We start from the raw sequence: 6999 nt of genomic DNA, 5'->3' as shown, positions 1-6999 counted from the left end.
GTGAAAGGAAGTTGTTACAAAGTACGTGTAAAGTCATCAGTGCTTAGGTGGGGAGCCATTGTGCTCACAGTCAGACTTCTTCCTGGCCAGTACAGTATCTGTCTAGCTTGAATATACATTTTAAAGCTGCTAGGAGCCACAATATCCATCCAATCTGATCTCCTGCATAAGACAGCCTATGGGAACATCAGGCCATAAGGGGCTCTGGGGCCACTAAGTCCAGTCCCTGCTTTTTGGGACCAAGAGCTCATGAGTTAGGGCTTAATTTGTTCAAAAACCTAGTGCGTGCAAACACAGATGTGACGTTCCAAGGCTTAATTCATTCGCAAACCTAGTGCATGCAAACAGACGTGACACTCCAAAATAAACAAGCTTCCAAACTGACTCTGCTCCTGTTGTTAGGATGGTTAGGGATTACGATATCCCACCAATGACAAAGACCAGCTGTTTGATTTGCCAACAATACTGCCCCAGGGCACGATCTACACCACCAGTCCCTTAGAGCCTTATCATCTCAGCCGGGCAGTCAAGGTAAATAATGTCTTCTTTAAATCTACTAAACCATTAGAAATGGGTTCTTAGTTAGGGAACCCAAAACACCGCACCTGTTTTTGTGCTGAGAGTCTAACCAGAAATGCAACTTGGGTTCAACGAAAGGTTTGTGATACCCTGCATTTGGGGGGAAACACATGGGGGGGTTACACATGTAACTCAATAATGTCACACCAGTTTGTGGGCTCTTTGGAAGCAATCGCTAAGGGAAATCAGCCACATACCATCAATATCTAAACTCAGACAATGAACTCCTGTAAACACCCCTGTCTGACTAGGCATTGAGAGGCAGCACAAGGCATGTAGCATGATAGGGCAATTATTCTGCTGAATCCCTCTAACCAAGACAGACTGCGTGAAAGGCTAGTGGAGAATTCAGTTGCTTTTTTAGATCACTCAGACGTTCAGAAAACAAGGGAGGAGGACACATGATCAGGCATTTATGAGTCTATTCAAGCTCTTATCGAATGCTACCAGCACGATGAAATGCAGCGTAGCCTGTCAAAAGCAGACATACATCAAACAATGTAAAACCATCACAATAAGGAGAGAGATCTGGATGGTGAAGGACAGTAGTGGTAGGTAACTTGCAAAAACGTAAATGTGACATTTCTCAGCAGCATTTTCATATGGATTTCCCTGCCTTCCTCCCCCTCTTTCATCCGACTGAAAATCTGGTCTCAATTTTTCTAAAAGAAAAAAAAAAAATTATTTATTTTTTTTGGAAGAAAAATACAAATGGAAAAATTTTCATGACTTTTTCCCCCTCTTCTTTGATGTTGCTTCATATCCAGCCTCACTGAGTACTGAGCGCAACTTGGTACCATCTGCTGCTTGTTTGATGGCTTAGGTGAGATGAGCTTTGGTGGTCCTCAGTCCTAGTCCCAGTGGGCAGTTCTCTTCATCATAAAAATAATCACAACTGGAACTAATTGACACGTTGGCTGGCAGTCTCGGCACAAAGAAACAAAACCGACGCATTACTACTTACAACAAAGCTTCGGGGAGAAGCAGAGTTTCCTGTGAGACTGGAAAACAAATGCCTTCTAAAATAAAAGCCGATAAACTGACGAACTTAGTGCCTCTTCCCAGTTATAAATCACAGTACTGTACTAGCTAATGGCTCTGGCAATGGGAGTTCAAAGGAAAGAAGTAACCTAATTATAAAGTTTGTTAGATTTATTGTCAGTTAATAACAATGGTTTCAAAGATGCTATGAGCAAGATCAATAGGTTTCACATGCCTTACGTATTTTTCTGCCCCCAACAACTCTGCAAGATTGAATTTATTGCGTTACAGTTCTTTTCCCATCACGCAGAGTGAGGACACTTAAAGGCAAATCCTGCAATGTTGTGATTAGCATAATGAGGGCAGGTGAATAAACTGTACTTCCTTTTGGGGCTGTTTTGGCAGAGAGTGAGTAGGAAAAGGTGTCAAGAGCTGCTGGCAATTTTTGCAAATATTAAGGTAATGAAACAGCTTGGAGATGCTGTTGAATTATTAAAGGTTCATCTTCTGCCTTTCTGATATTTTATTCTTTTTATTAAATGCGTAAGTGAAATACGGGGTGGGGGGGTCCCCCTTTAACCAAGATAAAGGGCCAAATTCATTCCCAGTCTAAACTGGACTGGCAGGGCTGCAAATGGTCTTGCTGGAGTTTCTGTGGGCTGCTTTCCTTTATCAGTCCTGGCATCCCAATGAGGACAAGCTTTAATGACAGGGTTGAAGGGCTAACGTGTCCACTAGACGTGCAGCCCAAGGATGGGGTGGTTTGTAGCTATTCACCCCTGAAGCTTCCAGGGGAATGACTCACACTGGGGCCCCCTCTGAATCAGTGCCCAGGACTTGTACCCTGGCTCCCCCCCACAAGTTAGGCTACTGCATCAGAAATAATTACAACTAAAGTATAGGCAAGGAGGGTTTTCTCTGCTGGAGAAGGCATGTAGGGAGAGAAAAGGCCTTCTTGCAGCCTCTCAAAAGCCTTTCAAGAGCTTTTAAAAATGGGAGAGCAGAGAGGCCAGCTTCAAGTGTTTCAAAACCATGAATCAGGCCTCAAATCCCTATTGAAGTCTGCTTTAAAATAATACCCTTAATTACTGTATTATTTGTCTTTGGCTATTTGGGCTTTCAGGGGTCGTGGTTTGAAGGTTTCCTGCACTGCCACGAAGATGGGAAATGTCCTTTGCTAATGAAAGTTGAGATGTCTTGGTAATAGCATAACAGGAGAGGAGGTTTTATGACCCCCGCCATCCCAACCACACGCGCGCAGGCGCACGCACACCTATCACCACAAAATCCTGAGCATTGCCTGCACCAGCGGAGGGTGCGGTTCTTAGCTAAAACAGAGACGTTTGCAATAGCCTTTTAAAAAGGTTTTGTGGCCAGTTTCTGCATTTGTATTTTCCACCTGACACAGAGCAAGCCAGGACCTGCTGGAGTCAAAGGCCTGCTGAAACGGCTGCGGGCTGCATCAGTCACGGAGATCAGGTGGATGCAAGCGGTTGCTCCTGAGCAATCCTTAATTCGGCTGGCAGACTCTTCAGCTGATTCAACAGAGGAGTCAGAGCAACAGGACTCCTTGACCCTGGGTGGACCATTACCAGAAGGCAAAGAGTGCACTAACGGCATGAATCACATGCAAGGGCAATAAAAGACTCCATCCGGCGTGGCTGTGCCAGTGCCAGGCTTCAGAAGGAAAAGAATGAGATTTCCCCACAGGAAGTAAGACACTGCAAGCCATGTCCCACATCCGTGTGTGCCAAGGACTGGGATTAACAAGGGCATGCAGAAGAGAAACACCTTTTACTGAAAATTAACCTAGATGCAAGAACACAGCACAAAGGCCTGTACTTCTCACGCCTCTTCTGACGTGACAGAGAGAGAGTCCCACCATTACAGCTGGCCAGTGCCTCCATGCTTCTTTCATCTGCTCTTGCAAAATAGCATCCACTGGTTTGCTTGTTCATCGCACAGCAAAGTAGGGGACACGCAAGTGCGTGCTACAGTGCATCTCATGTCAGGCACGTTGCACCCCACTCCACTCCCCTGGGTATCAATCTTCAGTAACGTTGCTCCCCATCTCCGCCACACAAATGCTGAAGTAAATTTAGTAGCCAGACTCTGTGATAATCCTACACTACCAGTGCACTGGGACATATTTCCCCCAACAAAAGCTCAGTTTCCCTCAAGACACCCAACGTGGTCCACCCTTTCAAAAGCCCTACTTCATCAACGTCACGAAGAATGGTCAGCACAAGCATCGATGTATCACCCCACCAGATCTATCACCCCATCAGATCGGACCCTACAGCCACTCAACCAGGATTCAACTGGCCATGCCGTTATTGGGTACTTCTTGACCATTTCAAACTGTACGGGGTCCCTGTGCCGCAAACCTATACCTAATGGGGCCTTTGCAATGGCAACAAATGTCCTTATGGAGAAGTTCGGATCGTGTCACACACTGTTGACTCGTGTCCATTTACTATGGGACCTGGTGGCCTTCAAGCTCTTCAAGTTTCCAGGCTTCCCACAGCAAAATGAGAGCATGTCTTGCTTCAAAATGTTTGCAGCACGGTACAGGCACATCCCTCCGTGCGATTCCACAGCTGCCATTCCCTGTGCTACGAACACCCATGGCTCGACGTCCCGATCAGCCCAAAATGGGATGATAAAGGGAGCATGTGCCCGGCCCAGGGATGCTCTTCCAGGCCCTTTATGCAGCTCCCAGCACAGAGGGTCCCTGCCTGAAGTAAAGGCCAGCACCAAAAGAGGCAGCAATTTAGCACATGCACAGAGCGAGAGGCAAGCAGCAAGGCCAGGGTCATTCAGCACCAGCTCTGATGCACTTCAGGGGACAAGGGAAGCAAAGCTCGAGTGACAGCAGCCCTGAGGCGGCTCTGATTTGCACTTGAGAACTTGTCAAGCTCCCAGCCAGGCATGGGATATCATTTGGCCCAATGCCACCTTGGCTACATTCGCTCTCCTCCACTGCTGTTTTGCCTGGTGCAGGAGTAAAAAACACATTTGGGAGGGTACAGTAGCAAAGCTTAAAATAATGATGGCTAGATTTTCCCCGGAAATATATTCTACATAACGTCCTGTCACGTGCCATCTCCGGCAACGCTGGAATCAGCAACACCGAGTAGTGGATGGACGAGCTACGCCAGAGGCACCGTGCTTGCTGCCGAGAGTCCTGCGTTCTGTTTTCCCGGAGCATTAAGAGAAATATTGTGCGTGAAGCACTCCAAAATAGGAGTAATATTCTGAGCTTAATTATCGCTTAAATGTAATAGGAATCTGATGTTTCCACCAAGTGAACATGTGCCAATCAGCCGGCAGTAAGCAACGCATTTTCTAAACAAATCGTTATTAACTTTAATATATTGCAGACATGTAGCAAGCTGGATCCAATTTTAAGTGAAAATTAATGGCAAATTCTTGTAACCACATTAAGAGCCATCTTAGTTCATTTGAAATCAGTTAAACATGAAAACAATATGAAAGCCATCTTGTGTGCCTGGAATATAAATATTTGTCTATTTCTTTGCCAAAGCAGCAAGAAAAATTAAGAGACGTTGGCATGTAAGCTTTGTATAAACATGCTCACAAAAGGCTGACATTTGATGGGTTAAACTATTTGTCAATTTTTCCATTTCCTTCGTCAAAAAGTAATTAAACGTTCAGCAGATGTCAGAATCTAATTGGGTTTCAAGACTGTTGCACAATAGGATTTATGGCGACTGTAAAGTTTTGTTTACACATCTGTAAACAGCCCAGAGGTGCCAGGAAAGCCAAGCTAAAGAACTTATTTCTCTTGATTTTTTTAAATTGTCAGAACGAAGACACGTCTTTTTTTTTATCTCATTCAGAGCTGCCTGGTTGGCCTATTCTCCTCAACCCAAGCAACTGAAACCCTTGCTGAAGCCTGCTGTGAAACATGTATCAGGGGATGCTGACCTGATTTTCCAACCAGCATTCAAAGGCAATTAGGGATGTGTGTTTTTTAATTTTAATGGTGTAATTTTGGATTGCTTCCATGGAAAAAATGGCACTGAACCCACATAGCATGAGCATTATCAGGCATTACCCTCCAGACAAAAGAAGTGTTTGTTCAGTAAGTCATTCCTAGCAAGACCAACAGACCCCGTCTGAAATCAGGCCTTGCGGAGCTGGGGGCTGTACAAATACCTAAGGGGGGACAATCCTTGATCTGAACAGCTCGCAACCTAAATCAACCAGACGGACGAGTTACGGGAGAGAAAACCAAAGCACAGAGGGTGAGGTGACTTGTCCAGGGAAGAGCAAGGAGACTAAAAACGAGGTCTTCCGAGTCGGTGTCGCATGCCACGTCTGCAGTCCCACGTGGTCCCAGAAGCAAGTCATCCCGTGTTCAGGGAGAACATCAACGTGTTCTCCTTGCATCTGTGCAATTCATGGAGGCAGGTACGTCCTTTCCCGATACGCTGTTCTTGGTGTCTTGGATACTGCTCCTTGTATTGCCGTTGAGCACCTAAAGTGATGATTTGGAGATTCCTTCGGTTATCGACTGCCTGTGAAAACAGGGGACTAGACTTGATGGCCCAAGAGCCTCCTTCCGTCTGACACTCCTGGATTCAGGCTCACTTCTTTCTGGTGAACAGCCCTCATTAGGCAAATGCCACCTCATCTGTGTTTTTTGAAGGAAGCTGCTTCCTACTACAGGAGTCGACCTTTGACTAGTCACCTCTTTCCTCTTTCGTGTCCTTGTGACGAGGCACTTAGCAGAATTCACAGACTCGGTGGAATCTGCCCGGGCCGCGGCGTGAGCGCGTCTGCAGTGACCCTGACCTTGCAACTGCTGGGCTGTCAGCTGTGCGCCCGAGCACCCACCCCAGCCCCCTTAACAGCCACTAAAAACTTCCAAAGAAATTAAAACGGTGTTTCATCTCTTTTCTTTCCCCTTCCCGCCTTTTTCCAGCAGAAAAAGGAGCAAAGGAGGAAAAGAAAATAGGATTTATTTTCCCTATTCTCTCCTCCTTTAAAAATGCTTTCTCTGTTGAAAAAATGAGAGGAAAGGGAAAAGAAAGTGAAAGAGAATAAATTAAAAATTGCAACATTATCTCACTAAATTTTTTTGTCAAATAATACATTTTTGGTAAAATATATACATTTTACTGTAAATGTATTATTTGACAAAAAAAATCTTCTAGTAATGTTTTGATACACACACACACATTTTGATTTATATATACACACGTATTATATAAATACAAAAGGGCATCTAAATCCAACTCCCTACTCAAGGCATAATCATAATCTCCATTACATTATTATAATAAATATAATGTTTTCACTGTGTGTGTGTGTGTGTGTGTGTATACACACACTGGCATACATACATACATACATACACACACACAATATATGTATATGTAATGGTATATATATATATATATATATATATAT

The sequence above is a fragment of the Crocodylus porosus genome, unplaced genomic scaffold (assembly GCF_001723895.1).
Source record: "Crocodylus porosus isolate Cpor-Errol unplaced genomic scaffold, CroPor_comp1, whole genome shotgun sequence".
Taxonomy (NCBI): domain Eukaryota; kingdom Metazoa; phylum Chordata; order Crocodylia; family Crocodylidae; genus Crocodylus; species Crocodylus porosus.
Note: the sequence above shows the minus strand (reverse complement) of the source record.